The sequence below is a fragment of the Spinacia oleracea genome, chromosome 1 (assembly GCF_020520425.1).
Source record: "Spinacia oleracea cultivar Varoflay chromosome 1, BTI_SOV_V1, whole genome shotgun sequence".
In the NCBI taxonomy this organism is placed as follows: domain Eukaryota; kingdom Viridiplantae; phylum Streptophyta; class Magnoliopsida; order Caryophyllales; family Amaranthaceae; genus Spinacia; species Spinacia oleracea.
Window position 1 is genome coordinate 120,285,891 of NC_079487.1, and position 13,608 is coordinate 120,299,498.

At 37.0% G+C, this 13,608-nt stretch overlaps 1 long non-coding RNA gene across 1 annotated transcript; it reads left to right on the forward strand.

The window, feature by feature from the left end:
• The first annotated feature begins 1,282 nt into the window (after nucleotides 1-1,282).
• Nucleotides 1,283-12,823, forward strand: LOC110795867 (uncharacterized). Its single transcript, XR_008932232.1, has 12 exons — nucleotides 1,283-1,523; nucleotides 1,855-1,906; nucleotides 2,117-2,358; nucleotides 3,900-4,077; nucleotides 4,149-4,341; nucleotides 5,381-5,521; nucleotides 7,894-7,936; nucleotides 8,042-8,220; nucleotides 9,537-9,630; nucleotides 9,914-10,169; nucleotides 10,247-10,488; nucleotides 11,070-12,823. It is a non-coding gene; the product is annotated as an uncharacterized lncRNA (long non-coding RNA).
• Nucleotides 12,824-13,608: the final 785 nt, after the last annotated feature.

Here is a 13,608-nt window from a genome sequence, read left to right on the forward strand (position 1 = left end):
TCATATCATATTTTTGAAATGTGTGTGTGATTTAACACAATTTCATCGAAGTCTGAAGTCTTTGAACATGTGGTAACCATTTGTCGGAGTATAGTGTTCCTAGGACTTTCCTGCATGACCAACTATACATTTGGTCAAAGTCAATACTTAAAAAGGAAGTCAATATTCATTAACTAATAAAGAAGTCCTTGATTATCTCTCCCATAGTCCCATCTGACCTGTATTCATGTAAACCTTTTATCACAGTTACGTCTCGTTTGCGTTTAGTGGCTGATATAAAGAGGATGAAACAGCTCAAGTCTTGCTCACCAGTATTGATGCATGTAGGAGTACTGAATTATCTAGCCGTATTCATCTTTTGATTTTTTAGCAGTGATAAGAGTCCAAATTCTCAATCTTTAGCATGTAGATTTCACATGCAAGGGGCTAAACTTCCAAAATGCAAATCATGCAATTGTGGAAGGGGAGAGGTAATATGAAAAGGAGGTATCTGGATTTTTTTGGTTAAAAACCACAGCAACCTTAATCACTTGTGACTTGTGAGATTGACACTGCTGCTGAAGCAACTAAAGCGCGGCCTACATAATGTGCATTTAGCATGTTCTAGCTATCCTGTCGCGACTTGAATGATGTCCAAATCGAAGCCTTTTTTCTTTTTGCTTGGAACTGATCAAGATGATCGCGTAAGGCTATAGCGTTTACTCGTTTAGTGTTTCTAATGTCAATACTCTTCTGAACTGCCTCATCAACTCTGTATATCCATAGACTTAATGTTAGAAAGCTTTGAAGAGTTTTAGTCTTAGATTTGATAATTTTATCACCAACTTGATAATAATGTATTGATGTGTTCGTACATATGAAATATATATACCAGAATCGAACTTGTTCATGATGAATAATGTGCATGCTTACAAACCACAAGTTCATACCCAGAACTTGTGAAATTTGATGAGGTACACCAAAAACCTGGTTTTGCCTTTACCAGTTTTCCTTATTCTTCTTTGACTTTAAATTGTATCTGAAAGGCCATATAAGAAAACTCTTGCATAAACTTTTTAAAACTGTGCAGAATATAATGATTCTAACAAGGCTTTATTATTTGTCAGAAAACGGAAGGTATGAAATTTTGACTGGGTTAGTGTTACATTGGAATTTTCTTAAAAAGAGACCTTCAAGGTTATATGAGACTAAATCATTTTCTGAGTGAGAAAGTCATTGGAGATTGTAGCATGCCGCCTTGTAGGAAGGTTCGTTCTAGATTGTCTTATGTGCTTCTCTCCAATCACAGGGATCATGCAATGCAGATGTAGCTAAGCATTATGCAAAGAGCAGTCCCCACCCATGTATTCGATATGCTGTCTTTCAGATGGATTTACAACAATTATCATGAAGAATCCTTAGTGTTGTTTTTCTCTGTAGTGAACTGGCCAAAGGAAGGTGTACATGGGGAATAGCACTGAAATTCTCTAAGAAAGTAGCTTGAGGAAAAGGCAGATAATTAGTTAGAGAAGGGACAGGGGAAGGTAACCAGATATCCTATAAATAGAGGAGAGTAGGGAGAGGAAGTTATTTGAAGTCTATTTTGCCTCTTGAATGCTTGAAGATAGTATCTGATTTTTTACCTTCTTATGTTCTTAATTTCTTCTTACCAAGTTTCCAGTTCTTAGCACTCTGCTGCTGGAAGACCATATGATTTCTTTATCTCTTCGTCCCTAAATAACTGGGGCGAAGTATATAATACTTGCATAAACTGCTTATACACATCCGCACACCCCGAGAACTATTCTCATTGTTACTGATTATGTACTATAATATTTTGACTGCTTCCCTTTATAAAATCTGCTTTATTCTCAGATAACCTCCAACGTCATTGATATATGGATCAGGACCTCGACCCTCAAGAAAGGTAGCTTACTCTATTGCTGCTATATAATGTTATGGCTAAATAATACTTCATAATCCTTTACCCTTCTAAAAGCCAAAACATGGCAACTAATATTTCAATTAATACCCACAATGTCCTTAAATTCCTTCTTCAAAAAAATAGAGTTTCTCTTAAGAATAGTGCGTTGACGGATATGCCCTTATGGATGACTCAACTCATTTTTTTATCCAGCTGGCGTGTTTCTAATCAACTTCGTGAGAATCATGAGATCATCCTTTCTAACCCTAAGAGGGGAGAAAAATGCCTCCAATCATCTTAATCAATGGCATCTAGCCGTCTACGGGCTCCGATTTTATCAGATCTATTGAATCGGTGGTCGGAGTTTCATGTTATCCGGCGTCGAGTTCTTCGCCGATTCTCATTTTGACAGCATCGAAGGGTTGGTGTTCATTTTATGGTCAATCTCTGAACTGGTAAATCTCTTCCTTTTCAGTTTCGGAAATTGTTTCGATCTGCTAGAAAGAGGAAAATATATAGAGTTATTTATGATTATTTCTGCTACACTAGCGTTTTTGAATTTAAATTTGAGTTTTGTTTTTGTTGATTTTCTGAGTAATTCGTGTTCTTGTGTTGTATTTGAGTGAATTAAAACTTGTTTATGTGTATAATTTGATTATGGGGGTGAGTGTTAGTATTTGATTGTTCGGGATTTATATTTTTGAGTTATTATTGGCTAAATGCTAGCTGATTTACGGAAGTGTTGGGGCTAAGCATTGGGACGGAGCTGTTGCAAAATGAAAGTTGGATTACACTTATAAGTCCTTGTAGTTCATCATTTTTATTGTTTGCTATTCAGGTTCCTTCTTTTGCTGACTTGAGGTAGTTTTTTTGTTTTGTCACTTAATTGGATGTCCGTGAGTAGAAGCTTTTTTTCTTGAGGATCTGACTGTTAATAGCTAGCCACATGATGAATTGTTAAACCCATTGATCTTAAATTCTTAATGCTTAAGGGATAAATAGGCTAATGGCCTTTTATGCCATCATCTGCTGCCAGTAGGAAAATAAAATGATAGAAGAACATACAAGTTTGCAATTTATTAAGCAAACATTGTTACGATAGAAGTGCAAAGGTTGTTTTCTTCATATGCTTTGTATTTATACGAGAGCATTGGGTGACTATATCATGAATAAAATAAGTTCCTACTGCAAGCAACATGCCCTTAATATTTCATGCAGGAAAACCACGTGGGACCAATCAATCTATTGCCAATTAGTTTTAGGATGGAAGTAACTCCAAAAAACTGAACTTATTATAGGGATGCTTGAAGTCATCTGTTTGACACAATTCCATTGATATCGAGTCAATCAACTTCAAAATAAAAGTGCCTATTTCAGAACGAAAGAAGGGGTACTTGAGGTAATGATATGTAATTGTCTAATAGAGTCTTGGATCTTGGTAAGTCCCTACATGGAGCCTGAGAAAGTATATTGTCAGAAAGAGTGGCTTCTGGAAATGGTCACCTCTTTCTTACCTTGACTCCTTATGAGACTTTTTTGTGCATTCAAACCCTTACAATATGCACAGCCGTACAAGAATTTTCAGGTTCTTGGTCCAATATACATGTGCTCATTTGGCTCCGCATATATCCAGTAAAGAACTAGAATTTTACTTCTAAATAAAATTTGATTAAGTCACAATGTTAGCATGATACCAAATAGGGAAATTATAACATTTTCACCACAATCTTCTTTTGTCTACAGGGAGGACTCAATTTTCTAGATTAGAAAAACTGGAAGTGCTTGATATAAGTGTTAATAGTCTGACAATGCTGTGCGCTGCCATGCCTCAAGACTTTAAATGTGGAATTCAATAAACTGAACAATGCAGTTAATTTTGATGGTTATTTCCATGTTCTGTCTTTCTTAGTTTGCATCTCAAGAATCATGCATGTATGTATAGGTACCTGGGATGTAGTTTGTGTATAGTATCGTTTAATTATCTTTATCTTCACAGAATTAACCAGTTTGAAGAAATTGGAGGTGTTAAACGTTGGCTATAACAGTCTGACAGGAAGCATTCCATCATCTATTGGAGGTGTAAGAAGTTTCCTCGGGAGTTTCTGTACTTGTATCGTTGTATGTCATTTTCACGATATTGCAATAAGGCCTTGAGCTCTATGTAGTATAACGAGGTATACTTGCCTACCACCTATCTTAAAATATCCAAGTATATGACACATAACTCTGGTGTTATATTCAACAGGTCAGATCCTGAAAGTTCAGATGATCAAAGAAAAGTGGCGAAACTGTCTATCAGGAAAAGGGGAATAGGATCAGAAGCTAATGCAGAACGTACGGCTAATGCTGACACGGACCTGCAGTTATTAAATAATGCTGAACGAGAAAGATTGTTGCAGAGACAAAAAAAGCGGAGACTGAAGGGGCGAAAAGAAGATGTATGTTGTCTCCGCTCTAATCTTCTATTTTATTGCACCTTCATTTCTGCAGCTTGATAAAGTGGTGAAAACATGAGCACTTATATGTTAGATGTCCTCAATGTAAAAAGCATGTTGCTTTTTTTAGTCACACTTAAGTTTGTAAAATTGTTTTATCCTGGGCATATAAAGCATGTTGCTGTAATTTCTGAGAGCGTTATGATTTCTTTTTATGTTTTAATATATAGAGTAGCATCTTGAAGGGGGAACTCCATACGTTGCTGCAATTTCTGAGAGCATTAATATTTTGTTTTCTTATTTAAGATACAGCCTAGAACCTTAAAGTGGAAGCTCCCAATGTTGTTGCAATATCTGATAGCATTGAGATTTTGTTTTTCTTTAGCGTATTGAGTAGCACCTTGAAGCGGAAATTCCATGAGACCCGAATAAGGCTCTGTTTAGATAAAGTAAGGGCTAATATGTTCAAAGGATCCCTTTTAATAACTTCCAATAAAAGCTAATAAGATATGATGATAAGTTCAGGGCCAATAAGATAAGATAAAATAAGATAAGATATATAAGTGAAATTCAAGTGAATAGGACGGTACCTGAGTCAAAATTTCTTGAAAATCCGAGTTTGCTAAATCCCTTACCTGCCAAACTAAATAAATACATAAATGTAAATATATCCAAACTATGGGCAGTCTATCTTGTAAGAATACCCACTGGATGTATCCAATGTTATTCATACCTTTAAGCTCCTTGTCTATTACTGAAAGCCAAATCAACTTTTTAAATGGGAAAAGAATATCCATTTTTGGAATTCGGATACCATGTTCATCAGTCATGTTCGATGGGAAAAAGATAGGGCAAAGAGGGATGGGAATATGTTTTTGTTCTTGTTGTTATTTTTTCTTCTATTAAGTCATTCCTTGTATATATGATTTGTTCTGGTTTTGTAGGTGCTGAACTGCTTCTTGCTAAAGGCTGATCTTTGTTTTGTCTCAAAATTGTATGGTAGCTTGATACTGTTCAATGATTTTGCATATGCGTTGTCCAGGTACTTGCCAAACTTGACAGGTTCAAAAGTTCAATTTCTTTGAAGCATGTTGAACCACGAGGTGAATCCGAAGGGAGAACTAATGAAGATCTATCTGACTGGAAAACTGTCCGCCTGAAGTTTGCACCTGACCTTGGAAAGGTAATCCTTCCTCTCTCCTCAAACTACTACATTCTTTTCCTAGCAATAAAATATTCCAATTTCGCCATTTTGAGACTCGGGAAACAAGCGTCCTTTAAGCATGAATCTGGAAAGTGGAAACTGTGATGCACTTCTCACTTGAAAATTTCTGCAGTTCCTCCTAGAACAATATCTCCCTTTAGAAATTGTTAAACAACAATGTATGTTACGTAAAGTTGTGTTATGAACTAGCATAACAGGAGTGTAATCAATTGAAGATGTAAAGGAAGAAGATGATAGTTGTGATTAATATTCTCGAAAACAAAACAATTGATTGGTAGATACAAGCTTCTGAGTGGCTTTTTTCATACTTAACACTCCCAAATGCTAAAGAAAGCAACTGGCAATTAAATATTCTTGATATCTTCTTCTGACCTATTCTCCTTGTTCATACATTTTATACCATTTCTTAATCTCCCCTTCCCTCTAAAACTACCAACTATCTTCCTCCTCAAGATACTACTATAAGAATTATATTGCACTACCTATAATGGCCGTCCCCATATGCCGATTCATTAAATTATGGTAGCAATTGGAGCAAATTTAATGACCCAAAGGATGACTGTTTCTCATTGCTCATTCAATATCTCCTTGGAATCATAAAAATCCATCATTATTCAAAAAGATTGGAGGTAGTAATGATTCATAAGCCAATGCACTAAATATTTCATTGCTGTATGAGTAAAGCCCCATTTGATCTTTGAAACTAAATAACTAATGTACTAGAACCTTACTCTTACTTTTACCGCTAGGTTAAGATGTCGGTTGTTATCTATGAATTCTGAATCTCAAATATTGGCATGGACCTGAATAATTCGCCTGAAATATTTTTCTTAGTATTGATACTGAGAAGCTAATAATCCCTTTGAAAAATTGGCTGTTCGTGAATATCATGTGTAAATTTACATGCTTCTTTAAACTTCTAATTTATAGTTGATTTGATTCCAGACATTTGCCTATTTGCTTGTTAGAAAATAAGGTACTTCAAAATTTCCCATATGTTGGGTAGGATTACACCTGAAGCTTAAATGTGAGGAAACAAGCTGATGAATGATGAGACCTAGGAGATTGTTCAACTGCATGTCATTCTGTGCAAATTAAGCTTGAATGTGATAACGGATTCATATTTTGTGTACTTAAGCAGAATAACATGACATGGAATGAAGATGCCAACGACTATGCTGTGATTGATCCTCTTCTGGAGAAAGGGAAACAGAAATTCAATAGGATGATACCAAAGGAAAAGCGACGAGAGCGTGAATTGGGCTGGGAGATCCCTTACTTGATTCATTCTTTCTGGCTACTTACCTCATAACAAAGGGTAGCTAGCTCCACTTAATTCCTATTATACCCTGCTTTGGCCAACACCTGATGCAGCACTTAATTCTAACACTTATAAAGCCACAAACTTCGATTACTATTCACACAATAGTTAATTGTCTGATTTGCCCCTCAATTCCTTCATGTTTTTTTTGTCTTTGCCTTAACAATAGTTAAAAATCTGATTTGCCCTTTTCTCTTTCTCTTTCTCCGGATTTGTTTGCCCACCTAATTGGGTCTTCTTTCTATCTCCTCGCTGCTTTTCCTCTTCCTCCCTCCCTCTTCTCCTACTGATGATTTATGTCTCCTTACTTTTTTTTTTGGTAAGTAAGAAATATATTAACAAATTGTAATCAAATGTATGTACAAGGTTGACAAACACACCTAACAAAGAAACAAACCTTAACAGCCAGCAACACACAAAGCAAAAGACAAAAAACAACTAATCTCCTTACTTTTCCGTGGAATGATAGCCCACATGATTTCGTATTGTCAGAAGTAACGCTAAATCTCTCAATTGTAAGGGGGTCGTGGAATGGAGAAAGTGAAATGCGAATCTCACTCTAGGGTTTGTCTCACCCCGATCACAATTGTCTTCCTCACATTTTTCAGACTCTAGGGTTGGAGTGAGTATCATGAGAAGGCTTTTCTTTCCATTGGTATTGAGGTTTGTTTTGAAGGATGTTTCTCAGTTCAATGTTGACCATCTTTTCACTGATCGTCCTAGGGTTTCTAATTTTGTAAGAGACAACTTGATTAAGAGGTATAATTTCTGAATTTTGTTTCATTTTTTGTTTGCATTTTAGTAATTCCGAGATAGAGTTAGGGTTTATATCTGCGTATGACTTAATTCCTTAATACTTCTTAATCGGAGCATCCTTGATTTGACATTATCTTATTTGTTTGATAATTTGGAGCTTTCTGTGGTAAACCACCATTCCTTCTACAAGATTTTCCCTAAATCAATTGAATTTTTATGCAACTTTTAAAATGATTTTGTTTCGTGTTTACAGGAAATTTGGGGCCGAGTTAACAGGAGATAACAAGATTAAGAAGGTCTACAATCACATTATTAATTGACTTGGGTTGATTTATTGTTTCTGTTGGATTAATGTCTTTGTTGGATGATACTACGTTTTATATTGTGTTTTGATGTTGCAGGCTGCTCAGGGAGTGGTGGGAAATAAAAGTGCAATACCGAAGCCGCTGGCGACGAGGGAAGTTTTGACCACGAAACCGAAGCAGTGGAAGTGGTAGAGATAAAGAAAAAGAGGAGAAGATGATGCCTAATAATGAAGAGGATTCCTACTATGACCGATGTACTTACTGCTAGGAGCAAGGTATAAATCTGGACTAATTTCCTGATATAATTGAGTTTCTTCTTTGAATATTAATTGTGTAATCAAAGAGCTGTTACATGTAATTCTGAATAAGTTGTTTTTGACGGGGTTTTAGACTGCTCGTGGTTTGACTAACAAGGCAAAGGAACCGGTGGTTGACATTTATGCTTCTGGTGTAGATATTGAGTTAGTTGTGGTTGAATATGTTAATGTTGATAATCGAAAGTTTATGCAAGGGTTGTTGTTCGGTCAAATTTTTGGACTCATCCTTTAGCTAATTGTTTCTTTGGAGAGGTTGGCTTGTTTTTGGTGTACATTTTCAATGATCCTGAATCTACCGCATTCCCTGAAATTTCTGGGTAAGCCAGGATTGTGTTTCAGTCTCTTTGGGCATAAGATAAAATCTAGATGGTGGTAGCTAAAACTTGGCTGCTGGAGTCATCAAAATTTGGCTGCTTAAGTCATCAATGACCAGAAACTAACTTGTTTAGTGACGTTGTTTGCATTTTGGTATGAGAATTGAGAAATCCTAACGCTTCTAAAAGAGTAAACTTGGAGTTACTATTGCAGCAATAGTGGGATTACGGTATTGCCCCCAACTCTCCTGCTTTACTACTGGTTTGCCCTTCCACGTTGCTTCCCTTCTCCCTCTCCCCTGCTTTCCTTTTCCCTCTTCAGTCTTCCCTGCTCCCCTTCTTCTTTCTTTCACACCTGGTTCCTGTATGGTAATATCTCTCCTCTTCCTTGGTGGGTCTATATTTCTCCTCGCCCTTTCCGTGCTTCCGTTTTCGATCTTGCCTTTCCACTTTCTTCTTCTTTCCCCTGCTATTACTACCTTTCCTTAACGTGCGTTCTTGATTTCATTGTTGCCATAGTGACATCCTTGGCTTCTTTTCCAATGTGGTAAGGCTCCTATTGATTACTTAATATGGTCTTCAAACATTTTTTTTATCTTTTTATCTGTAGATCTGGATGCAATTGATATGGTTTGATGTTCTGTTTTGGGGGTTTTCTATGCTACTGTTAGATCTTGATGCTGTTTTTGTTGTTTTTCATATTCATATGAATTATCGGTTTTAAATATGGTCTTGGTTCAAACGATTGTAATTCCTGGGTTTTTGTGTTCTAAGTGCAACAAATTTTAATTCCTCGGGGTTTGCAATGAGGTGAGTTTCGTCAACACCGAACTCAATTTGAAGTTAGGGTTTTGATATTTCCGATTTCGTCCCATGAGTTAATTTTTAAATTTTTTGCTTTTGAAATAATTAAAAAATTGTATGAGTTAATTTCTGATTGTTTTTGTTGAATTATTGCAGTGAGAGAATATCAGAGAGGAGATATTGTGGTATCCAGATGGCGATAAGACTGTTCTAATCGAGTATAGTCTGGCAACTTGTGCTTATGCATCTGGTAATGATTCGTTTCTATTTTTAGGTTTTGATTGACATTAGATTGTTTATAATGTAGTTGATGGCTTGTGAATTAAATGTTGCTAATTTTGATATTGATTACTGTGATCGCTGCAATCGGTCGATGTTGTGATTATACTGGTAATGGCAGTGTCACTAATGGGCCGCAGAATAGCCTATAGTATCAGGTTAACATGGATAATTTCCTATTTATTCATTAATTAGTTTTGTAACTTCTTAGTACTTGCTTAGAAACAGCCTTACCCGTTCCTGGCTCTTCATAGGTACAAGTACCTGGTCTTAGTGGCTGGTGGCATTGGTATTTCCCCTTTCCTTGCTGTCTTAAGTGATGTAATGCACCGTCTCAAAGAGGGAAAATCTTGCATGCCCAAAATTAACTTCATTGTTTGGGCCATTAAAAACTCAGATGAGATGCCACTTCTATCAATGATAAATATGGATTCCATGGACCGCATTTCCTACAATGCCTTGAATCTCGACATTCAAATTTATGTCACTCGACAATCAGAACCTAAACTGGTCCGTTATCCTTCCATTGTTACCTCATCTTTTTCTTTTTGCGTCACTTCTCATATACATTACTTTCTTCTTAACAGGAAGAGGGGAAGGCATTTGGAGCTATAAACTCCTGTGTATATCCTATATCAAAACGTTCTGCTATATCAGTTTTGTTTGGTACTGGAGATAACATATGGTCTGGGATTTACATCATTGCCTCTTCATTCATGGTCTTCCTGGCTCTGTTGGACGCGCTTTACATAAATCCTTATGGTATATATGCTTGGTGGAACAAGGGGCACGGTCCCCCAGGATAAAGTATGAAAAGAAGATTTCAAAGGTACATTTCATTCCCTTCTTTTCATAATAAAGTAATCTAAGCCTCTATTTGAATAGGTACGGAATAGAGCTTTTAATTGAATAGCTTGGAAAGTTGAATCCATTCAAACTTGCTCTTTTACCATCATTTTAATAGACAGCGTGAGATGATATGAAAGTTACTTCGAGAGACACTTTTTATGAATGTGCTCTTTTTCTGATCGCTGCTTTGGCTACAAGGGTTCATCTACTACTCCTTGTTTTAATTAATTGTTTTTGACCCTCTAATCATGTTGAAAGCTCCACCATGTATGTGGGCAATTTGTCATCGATACTTTCGGCTTTTCAGGTTCACTTGATCTGTTTGGTAATGATCTTATATGTTTCTTACCTTTTTGTTTGATTTTCTTTTGAATTTGTGCAATGTGAGTGGATTATTTAGGATTACTTTTGTGTTGTGTTGTTTTGTTTTGACTGGTCTTGATGTCTCTTACTTGTAATTGTCTGCACTCTTTGTTGCAGCAGAGGCAACGAGATATCTGAGGTTTGACAATCGTTTAAGTGACTGTGATGGGCTAAATTTTATTTGTATTACTTATATAGGAACAATGAAGATAGATGAAGAAGCTCCTTCAGCTTTAGCTCCTGAACCAACTCCTCCGGGGGCTGATGCTGATATGATGGCTACTTCAGTGCCAGCTACTGTAATCACTGGTCCTGGGAGCCAGTCACTATCTTCTATCCCCACATCTGCTGTTCTCCCACCTGCAGGTGTTCCTCCGTCAGTTCCTCCTACTGTTAACCCTTTGTCAGCTCCACCTCCCGTGCTTGTCCCACCAACTGCTCCTTTACCTGTTGTATCTCCTGCAATGTCTAGACCATTAGCTCCTCTACCTGTCCGCCCCCCTGTTACGCAAAATGGTGAGGCAAAGGCAAGTGATACGGACTCTGATGATGATGATCAAGATTCAGAAATGGGTGTGGAGGGTTTCTCTGCTGGTTATGAAATCACAGAGGAAAGTCGTCAGGTGAGGGAGAGGCAGGAGAAAGCTATGCGTGAGTTCATGATGAAATGCATGCTGTTGCTTTAGCCGTTCCCACAAACGATATGTCTGTGCGGACTCGGCTTCGGCAGCTTGGTAAACCTATCACTCTCTTTGGGGAGAGAGAGAGAGATGGAAAGACAGGACCGGCCCCGGATGCTTATGGCTAAGCTTGATTGGAAAAGCTGATGAAATCCCATGAGGAAGAGGGGGAAGCAGCTTCAGCTAAGGATGAGGTTGAAGAAGAAATGCTTCAGTATTCATTTTATACGGACGGTACCCAAGAATTGCTGGAGGCTCAAAAGTTTTTAGCTAAGTTCTCTATTGTTAGAGCATCTCAGCGTCTGCATTGTGCGAGGAAGCTCTTAGACAGGCAGGACCTTTTGTTCTTGATTCCAGTGAGATTAATTGGTGATGATGGCCCACTTTGTGGATGTTCATTTTCAAAAGATTGGAATTCGCTTGCTACCTGGTATGTTCTTGAGCTCTCTAATCTCTCTCTTAAACTGGTTGCCTAATTGGAGACTAGTATTTTTCTTAGCCTTGATACAAGTTTGGAGTTGTAGGAGTTGATCATCATACTATCTATTGTTTGGACTTCATATGCGAGCTGTGAGCCCGTGACCTGACTGTGGGTGGTATTTATCAATACTTGTTGCTTCCTGTCATTCTATTTTGTCACTTTGTGCTATGTGATTAAGACTTGAGATTTTACTCAAGATATTTCATTTTTGTTTTCATCCTAGAAAACTTGTTTCGCTTTCTACATGGTACAATTTCTCTTTTAAACTGGTTGCCTGATTAAAAGCAAAATATTTTTTTCTTAACCTTGATACAAGTTTGGAGTTGTAGGAGTTGATCATCATATTATCTATTTTTTGTCAAACTACCCATTTGTACTTCAAATGGAAGTTGTGAGCATGTCACCTGATTGTGGATGGTATTTATCAATACTTGTTGATACCTATCATTGTGTTTTGTGCTATGTGATTACTTAGATATAGAATTTTTGTTTTCATACAAGAAAACCTAATTGAACTTTTCCCCCCTTTCCCCCTTAAATATTATTCACTTTTTCAGTACGCTTGTTCTCTGTTTTGCTTTGACTTCTATATTGTTTGTTTGTTTTGGGGTGGGCTGGGAGTTTCCATTCCGGTGGCTTAAAAATAATTATGAAATATCACAGCAAGTCAAGCACTATGTATTTGTTCTTTCTGTTCTTTTATGTAAGGGATAGTGAATACTTGTAAAGAGTGCTTGCTATGTTTTCGATTACATTATCAGTTAAATTTAATGCCATATGGTTAATTTTGATCTTTTCGCTTCAAAGTCTCTTATAAATTAGCTTATAATGTTTAAGAAACGAAAGATACCGCAAAACTGACTTTTGTTTAGTAAGATCATCTATGTTACTCCGACACTTCGCCGGACGGTGGGTGTCGGTGTCGACACGACCCGCGACACGACGCTCGACACGTGTCTGGGAAGGTATCGACACCGGTGTCGGAAAAGGGTCCGAAATGAAATGTCGAAATCGAAAGGAGAAAAAAAACGAGTAAAAAATTTCATAATTTGCCATTCAGGAGGAAGATACACACTGTAGGTTGTAAAATTTGTCTTACCCGTAAACAAATGCACTAGATCTTGAAGAGTTCGAAACCTAACTCTAGCAATTGACGGTCGGGGAAGGCGAGAGAAGGAAAATATTGTTGGGGCTTTTATTGTAGAAGAAAAAAGAGTTGAATTCCTTGAGAATCAACCATATCCATGGCTTTTCCGAGCTCCGGCGTTCTTTTTCTTCAATCCCGTAGTTTTGTTGCTTTTTGAGTTGGTTGTGTAGATATGTCAATGAGCCGATACACTCGCGAACAGCTCATGAACAAGTTCGGTCAAAGCTCGTTCATTAGTAAACAAACGAGCTTGAACAAAAATTTCAAGCTCGTTTAATAAATGATACTAGCTCGAACAACCTATTGTTCAACTAGTTTAGGCTCGCGAACATCTCGTTCATGTTTGTTTCCAAGCTCGTTCTTGTTTGTTTATAAGCTCATTTAAAAGCTCGTTTATATTAAATTTCTACACAAATGTTTCTATATGAA